The sequence below is a fragment of the Anomaloglossus baeobatrachus genome, chromosome 1 (assembly GCF_048569485.1).
Source record: "Anomaloglossus baeobatrachus isolate aAnoBae1 chromosome 1, aAnoBae1.hap1, whole genome shotgun sequence".
Classification (NCBI taxonomy): Eukaryota; Metazoa; Chordata; class Amphibia; order Anura; family Aromobatidae; genus Anomaloglossus; species Anomaloglossus baeobatrachus.
Genome location: NC_134353.1, coordinates 882,212,530 through 882,221,587, shown reverse-complemented (window position 1 = coordinate 882,221,587; position 9,058 = coordinate 882,212,530). Strand labels below are relative to the sequence as shown.

At 47.6% G+C, this 9,058-nt stretch overlaps 1 long non-coding RNA gene across 1 annotated transcript; it reads left to right on the top strand.

Moving 5' to 3' along the window:
• The first annotated feature begins 245 nt into the window (after nucleotides 1–245).
• Nucleotides 246–6,259, top strand: LOC142301771 (uncharacterized). The gene is made up of 3 exons (XR_012752879.1): nucleotides 246–314; nucleotides 3,515–3,655; nucleotides 6,104–6,259. It is a non-coding gene; the product is annotated as an uncharacterized LOC142301771 (long non-coding RNA).
• The last annotated feature ends 2,799 nt before the right edge of the window (nucleotides 6,260–9,058 follow it).

The following is a 9,058-nucleotide window of genomic DNA, read 5'->3' as shown; positions in this document are numbered from 1 at the left end:
TGTCTGATATTAGATATTAGCTGTCAGGGCCGGATTATAGGCGGGGCAGACGGGGCTTCAGCCCAGGGGCCCCCACCACAAGAGCCTCTGAGGGGGCCCCCACCACCATCTGTGTGTCCGCCATTTTATTAATGTCGCAGTGGTTCAAGACCGCACTGTACCTTTAAGGTATTTCAATCCCGGCCATTACTGTACTGCAGACACGCCCACTGTACGTTGTGTGGGCTGCGTCTGCCAGGATGACGTCACCGCGCTGCTGTTTCTTCCTGCCGTAGAGGAGCTTGTGGGAGGACCGGAGGTCTCAGTGGATCCCGGTAAGTATGAGGTCATTAATCATGGTGCCGGCCGGGCAGGAGACTGCAGTGAGGAGGGAGCAGGACGCCGCTGATAACTCCAGACCGGTTCCATAGTGTCAGCGGCCACTCTGCTATCAGTGTGACTTATTGCAGGAGTGTGAGCTGCTGCAGATCAGGTCGGGCTGTCAGTGCCGGGTCATCGGCCTCATCCCTCCCCTGCAATAACGCACACTGATCTCCAGCAGAGACATCACTACACAGAATCCTGCACTGATCACATCTGAGCCTGCAGCACACATTACACTATATGGCCCATATTACATATAGAATATGTTACATCCTGTAGGTCCAGGTGTGATCAGTGCAGGGGATTGTATATCTGTGCACATGGGATACCACATCCAGTGTACAGAGCAGTGTGATATACTGTGTACACACATCAGATGGTATATAATAATGTGTATATTGTATAACCTCTGGTGTCTGTATCACAGTATATTGTGTAACAGTCATGTATTCTCCTGTACACTGTACAGAGGCGTACCTTTGGGGGGCATGCGGCATATGTTCCCCTGCACGGCAATCAGGGGGGCACCATTAAAAAGTGTGAGGCAGCAGTATGGTGAGAGAAAATTGTAAGTGGAGAGTATTGGTGGAGAAAAGTGTGAGGGGCATAGTATAGAGCCTGGGTAGTGGGGAACATAAGCAGTATCGAGAAGGGGCAGCATGGTGGCCAGTGTGAGGGCACAGTATGGAGGCACAGTATGCTGAGGAGGGGGAATGTGAGACAGAGGTGCGGTATAGTGACTGTATAGTGAAGGAGGTAGGCAGTATAGAGAAGGGGCAGCATGGTGGCCAGTGTGAGGGCACAGTATGGAGGAGGGTACAGTATGCTGAGGAGGGGGAATGTGAGACTGAGGTGCAGTATAGTGACTGTATAGTGAAGGAGGTAGGCAGTATAGAGAAGGGTCAGCATAGTGGCCAGTGTGAGTGCACAGTATGGAGGGCACAGTATGCTGAGGAGGGGGAATGTGAGACTGAGGTGCGGTATAGTGACTGTATAGTGAAGGAGGTAGGCAGTATAGAGAAGGGTCAGCATGGTGGCCAGTGTGAGGGCACAGTATGGAGGGCACAGTATGCTGAGGAGGGTGAATGTGAGACTGAGGTGTGGTATAGTGACTGTATAGTGAAGGAGGTAGGCAGTATAGAGAAGCGGCGGCATGGTGGCCAGTGTGAGGGCACAGTATGGAGGGCACAGTATGCTGAGGAGGGGGAATGTGAGACTGAGGTGCGGTATAGTGACTGTATAGTGAAGGAGGTAGGCAGTATAGAGAAGGGTCAGCATGGTGGCCAGTGTGAGTGCACAGTATGGAGGGCACAGTATGCTGAGGAGGGGGAATGTGAGACTGAGGTGCGGTATAGTGACTGTATAGTGAAGGAGGTAGGCAGTATAGAGAAGGGTCAGCATGGTGGCCAGTGTGAGGGCACAGTATGGAGGGCACAGTATGCTGAGGAGGGGGAATGTGAGACTGAGGTGCGGTATAGTGACTGTATAGTGAAGGAGGTAGGCAGTATAGAGAAGGGGCAGCATGGTGGCCAGTGTGAGGGCACAGTATGGAGGGCACAGTATGCTGAGGAGGGGGAATGTGAGACTGAGGTGTGGTATAGTGACTGTATAGTGAAGGAGGTAGGCAGTATAGAGAAGGGTCAGCATGGTGGCCAGTGTGAGGGCACAGTATGGAGGGCACAGTATGCTGAGGAGGGGGAATGTGAGACTGAGGTGCGGTATAGTGACTGTATAGTGAAGGAGGTAGGCAGTATAGAGAAGGGTCAGCATGGTGGCCAGTGTGAGGGCACAGTATGGAGGGCACAGTATGCTGAGGAGGGGGAATGTGAGACTGAGGTGCGGTATAGTGACTGTATAGTGAAGGAGGTAGGCAGTATAGAGAAGGGGCAGCATGGTGGCCAGTGTGAGGGCACAGTATGGAGGGCACAGTATGCTGAGGAGGGGGAATGTGAGACTGAGGTGCGGTATAGTGACTGTATAGTGAAGGAGGTAGGCAGTATAGAGAAGCGGCGGCATGGTGGCCAGTGTGAGGGCACAGTATGGAGGGCACAGTATGCTGAGGAGGGGGAATGTGAGACTGAGGTGCGGTATAGTGACTGTATAGTGAAGGAGGTAGGCAGTATAGAGAAGCGGCGGCATGGTGGCCAGTGTGAGGGCACAGTATGGAGGGCACAGTATGCTGAGGAGGGGGAATGTGAGACTGAGGTGCGGTATAGTGACTGTATAGTGAAGGAGGTAGGCAGTATAGAGAAGGGGCAGCATGGTGGCCAGTGTGAGGGCACAGTATGGAGGGCACAGTATGCTGAGGAGGGGGAATGTGAGACTGAGGTGCGGTATAGTGACTGTATAGTGAAGGAGGTAGGCAGTATAGAGAAGCGGCGGCATGGTGGCCAGTGTGAGGGCACAGTATGGAGGGCACAGTATGCTGAGGAGGGGGAATGTGAGACTGAGGTGCGGTATAGTGACTGTATAGTGAAGGAGGTAGGCAGTATAGAGAAGGGGCAGCATGGTGGCCAGTGTGAGGGCACAGTATGGAGGCACAGTATGCTGAGGAGAGGGAATGTGAGACTGAGGTGCGGTATAGTGACTGTATAGTGAAGGAGGTAGGCACTATAGAGAAGGGGCAGCATGGTAGCCAGTGTGAGGGCACAGTATGGAGGCACAGTATGCTGAGGAGGGGGAATGTGAGACTGAGGTGCGGTATAGTGACTGTATAGTGAAGGAGGTAGGCACTATAGAGAAGGGGCAGCATGGTGGCCAGTGTGAGGGCACAGTATGGAGGGCACAGTATGCTGAAGAGGGGGAATGTGAGATTGAGTTGCACTTTCAGTGATTTTGGTACTGAGGGTGAGGGCAGTGTAGAGAGGGGATAGCATGGGGGACATTGTGAGGGCACAGCTCAGGAGGGGGAGTGTGATGAGGGAGCACAGTATAGACATTTGGAAGTACAGTATAGTGGGTACACAATGTAGAGGACGGTGTGAAGCGGGGGCCCAGTACTGAAAAAAGAGGCCATGTGCCATAAGAATGACATTGTGTGGGTCATTTTGTGCAGGGAGCACAGTGAGGGGCAATTATTTTTTCAGGCGCACAGCGTAGGTCATATATTTATATTTAGGAACATTATAATCATTCTGCTATTTATTTTAAGGGCATAATGTCGAGATGTGCTGCAGAAGGCCCGGGAGGTCTGCAGAGAGGAGCTGTGGATGTGAATAGTCATCATGACGTCTGGACAAGATGGAGAAGAAAGAATAGGATGACTCCGATCAGGGAAGATGTCACCTACAAGGTACCTGGATGTGACTGTATGTGTGTGATACTCAAAGCTTCTCATCAGGACTGTGGTTCCTGTATGGTTCAAAGTCTGATGAATACTGATAACAATTCCCAGCATTTTCTTACAATTGTTAAGGACATACTGGGAGTTGTTAATTCATGTGATACAAATGTATATGGGGATGTGACATTACAATATATTGTTGTAGTAAATTTGGTACTGTAGTCATGTATTGGTGGTTCTGGTGATATATTCGTTTACTGATGAGGGTGCTAGTGATGTATTTTGGTATTGCTTTTGGTTCTGGTGCTGTACACCGTGTGCAGAATTATTAGGCATTTTGTATTTTAGAGGATTTTTTTTTATTATTGATCAACAACTATGTTCTCAATTAGCCCAAAAGACTCATAAATATCAAATCTTAATATTTTTGGAAGTTGGAGTGGGTTTTTTTAGATTTGGCTATCTTAGGAGGATATCTGTCTGTGCAGGTAACTATTACTGTGCAGAATTATTAGGCAACTTAATAAAAAGCAAATATATTCCCATCTCACTTGTTTATTTTCACCAGGTAAACCAATATAACTGCACAAAATTTAGAAATAAACATTTCTGACATGCAAAAACAAAACCCCAAAAAATGAGTGCCCAATATCGCCCCCTTTCTTTCTGATGACACTCAGCAGCCACCATCCATAGATTCTGTCAGTGCTTGATCTGTTTACGATCCACATTGCATGCAGCAGCCACCACAGCCTCCAGACACTGCTCCCAGAGGTGGACTGTTTTCCCTCCCTGTAGATCTCACATTTTATGAGGGACCACAGGTTCTCTATGGGGTTCAGATCAGGTGAACAAGGGGGCCATGTCATTATTTTTTCATCTTTTAGACCTTTACTGGCCAGCCACGCTGTGGAGTAGTTGGATTAATGTGATGGAGCATTGTCCTGCATGAAAATCATGTTTTTCTTGAACGATACCGACTTCTTCCTGTACCACTGCTTGAAGAAGTTGTCTTCCAGAAACTGGCAGTAGGTCTGGGAGTTGAGCTTCACTCCATCCTCAACCAGAAAAGGTCCCACAAGTTGATCTTTGCTGATCCCAGCCCATACCAGTGCCCACCTCCACCTTGCTGGCGTCTGAGTCGGAGTGGAGCTCTCTGCCCTTTACTGATCCAGCCTCTGGCCCATCCATCTGCCCATCAAGAGTCACTCTCATTTCATCAGTCCATAAAACCTTTGAAACATCAGTCTTCAGATATTTCTTGGCCCAGTCTTGAGGTTTTATCTTATGTTTCTTGGTCAGAGGTGGTGGTTTTCCGCCTTTCTTACCTTGGCCATGTCCCTGAGTATGGCACACCTTGTGCTTTTTGATACTCTAGTAATGTTGCAGCTCTGAAATATGGCCAAACTGGTGGCAAATGGCATCTTGGCAGCTTCGTGCTTGATTTTTCTCAGTTTATGGGCAGTTATTTTGCGCCTTTTTTGCCCAACACACTTCTTGCGACCCTGTTAGCTATTTGCCATGAAACGTTTGATTGTTCGGTGATCATGCTTCAAAAGTTTGGCAATTTCAAGACTGCTGCATCCCTCTGCAAGACATTGCACAATTTTGGACTTTTCAGAGCCCGTCACATCTCTCTTTTGACCCATTCTGCCAAAGGAAAAAGAAGTTGCCTAATAATTAAGCACCCCTTATATAGGGTGTTGATGTCATTACACCGCACCCCTCCTCATTACAGAGATGCACATCACCGGATTTACTTAATTGGTAGTTGGCTCTCAGCCTATACAGCTTAGAGTAGGACAACATGTATAAAAGTATCATGTGAGCAAAATACTCATTTGTCTAATAATTCTGCACACAGTGTATTTATGTACATTTTACTGATTCTGATCCTGTACACATGTAGCAAGCCATGATTTGTAAAATTACATGACCGCAAGGGTTTCTACATTATGTTAGTAGCATTAAAGGGGATGTCCAGGTTTGTGATGAAAGTTTCTATGTGACTGCAGACTTCTGAATCCTCAGTGTGCACACTGCACACTGTCAGGACTCTCCGATGCCAGCAGTGAGAGCTTGAGGGCATGTAACTATTGAGTGAGGCTGCAGACGTCTAATTTGAATGTGGCCGGAAGTAAGCAAATCGCATACTTGCAGTCCCATGACTACTTGCTCATGGCACGGGAAAATCATGACAGTGTGCAGTCCGCAAGCTGTGAGAATTCAGAAGTCTGCAGTCATATAACTACAAATTTTCCTTGTCGAGCTGGACAACCGCTTTAATAATAAAAGTAAGCCCCGTAGCATGCCCAATCCAACAACCTGTAATATACTCAATGTAAGGATTCAGCTCTGCTTGCTAATTTTAGAAGTGGTCACATGACCACTTGCAGGTCATTTTAATACTTTGAGTCACAATTAGCTTCTCTTCCTGCTTCTCTTCATGGGCTGTAGTATTTCACTGAACATCGAGAGAATTAGGAAGAGCAGCTCATCGGCACGTGTGAAAATGGCGTATGAGCGGTCACATGACAACTACTCAAACCGCATAAGCCGTGTATAGAAGGGGGCGCCAAACTGAACTCCTACTCCATGGACAGGAAAACCTAGATCCACCTCTGATATGGCATACCTCTGGTATGGCATACCGTGTACAGACATCAGCTGCTATGTACTACTCCGGAGACAATACAATAGAGAGCACATTGTGATTTTCAGCAACCATTGCTGCCAGTGAGAACTTTCCCTTTCTTTATTTTTACTATTACTTGGCTGTCTTAACATTGGGATCAATAAAAAAATGTGAGTAACTTTATTTTCTGTGTATAAGTGTAAATCTGAATGTGGCAGAACAGGATACGATCCATGCTCAGTGGATTTATATCTAAATGCTACAGTTCGTGCTCTACTGTTACGGCTAAAAATGTTAACGTTATGGGGCCCCCACCAGATTTTCTGCCCAGGGGCCCCCACCAACCTTAATCTGGCCCTGCTAGCTGTAGTTACTATCCCGGGTGGTGCCCGGGATAGTAACTGTCTCTCTGTCTCTCTCCCAGCCTCTGTCTGTTTGTCGCTGTCTGTCTGTCTCTCTGTCTGTGTCTTTCTTTGTCTGTCTGCGTCTATGTCTCTGTCTGTTTGTTTCTATCTCTCTGTCTGTATTTGTATTAGTCTATCTGTCTCCATCTCTGTGTCTGTCTGTGTCGCTCTATCTATGTGTCTGTCTCTATGTGTGTGTCCGTCTGTCTCTCTCTTTCCTTGTCTGTCTCTTTCCCCATCTGTCTTTGTCTGTCTCTTTCCTGGTCTGCCTCTTTCCAGGTCTGTCTCTTTGCCCAGCTGTCTCTTTCCAGGGCTGCCTCTTTCCAGGTCTGTCTCTTTGCCCAGCTGTCTCTTTCCAGGGCTATCTCTTTCCAAGGCTGTCTCTTTCCCCGTCTGTCTATTTCCCCGTCTGTCTCTTTCCACGTCTGTCTCTTTCCACGTCTGTCTCTTTCCACGTCTGTCTCTTTCCACGTCTGTCTCTTTCCACGTCTGTCTCTTTCCACGTCTGTCTCTTTCCACGTCTGTCTCTTTCCACGTCTGTCTCTTTCCACGTCTGTCTCTTTCCCCGTCTGTCTTTTTCCCCATCTGTCTCTTTCCCCATCTGTCTCTTTCCCCATCTGTCTCTTTCCCCATCTGTCTCTTTCCCCATCTGTCTCTTTCCCCATCTGTCTCTGTTTCTCTCTCTGCCTGTCTTTGTCTGTCTCTCTCTAACCGTCTCCCCACCGACATCTTATTACCTCACACATAAGTTTCTTATACTAACAGTTTATTTTGTTCCTAGAGCATCACTGACAGTTGCTATTAATAGCCTGTAGCTCCCACCTCCATTCAGTTTAATGGAGGCAGGATTTTGGAGAGTAACTGTTAAGCGCGGGGTTAAATTTTCCCATCAAAACATAGTCTATGATGTTCCCTGGGTCAAATAGGGCGTCTGCAAAATTTTGTGATTGTAAATGCGACGGTGTGGATTCCTTTAGCGGACATACACACACACACACACACACACATACACACATACACACACACATATACTCAGCTTTATATATTAGATGAAGGGCCAGGACTAGGATCCCTACAGCAGTACGTTGCTCCTAGTAACCAGGAAAACGACTGCTGTAGGAAGGAGGGAAATAGGAGTACAGCAATGGCCAGACAGATGTTGGTGGTAGGGGACTCTATAATTAGGTGGACAGACAGGGTCATCTGTCGCCGAGACCGTGAATGCTAAACAGTGTGTTGTCTGCTGGGTGCTCGGGTTCAGCATATTGCAGATTGGATAGACAGATTGCTGGGTGGGGATGGGCAAAACCCAGCGGTGACGATGCACATTGGTACTAATGACAAAGTTAGAGGCAGGTGGAAGGACCTTAAAAATGATTACAGGGAACTAAGAGAGAAGCTGAAGTCCAGGACCTCCAAGGTGGTGTTTTCAGAAATACTACCGGTGCCACAAGCATCACTAGAAAGACAGCGGGAGCTTAGGGAGTTAAATTTGTGGCTTAGAAATTGGTGCAGGAAAGAAGGGTTTGGGTTCATGGAGAGCTGGGCCAGCTTCTCAGTCGGCTACAGGCTCTACGGTAGGGACGAGCTGCACCTCAACGGGGAGGGTGCAGCTGTGCTGGGGGAGAAAATGATCAGACGGATGGAGGAGCTTTTAAACTAGGATCTGGGGGGAGGGAGGGTAGTGGAGCAAATAAGGGGATAGATAGAGCAGATACGTAGAGACAGTGAGATGGTAGGGGTCAATGAAGGATTAGGGGGGGCTGGGACATGCAAGGAACGTAGGGAGGCTAGGAGTAATAAATGTGTTAATAGTATTAAATGTCTACTGGAAAATGCAAGAAGTCTTGCAAACAAAATGAATGAATTGGAGACTCTTATGTCAATTATGATGTGATGGTCATTACGGAAACCTGGCTGGATGAAAGCCATGACTGGGTGACAAATGTAGAGAGTTAGGGTATGTGCGCACTAGGCGTTTTTTTCACGCTGCATTTTTATGTGCGTTTTTGTCTCAAAAAACGCAACCGCGGCTAAAAAAAACGCAGCAAAAACGCATGCGTTTTTGCCGTGATTTGGTGCGTTTTTTGCTGCGTTTTTGCTCACTGCGTTTTTAATCAGTGCACAATGCCATTAAAGATTGTTGATGAAAAAAAAAAGGTCTGATGTCATTTCCTTCTTCAAAATGTTCATTGTATGCAGGAGAGCAGACAGCTGCAGAACTAGTGTATGCAGGAGAGCAGACAGCAGCTGCAGAACTACAAGGCTCAGCATCCTCCATTCACTAGTGTATGCAGGAGAGCAGACAGCAGCTGCAGAACTACAAGGCTCAGCATCCTCCATCCAGGACTGTATGCAGTTTTTTGCCCAAAA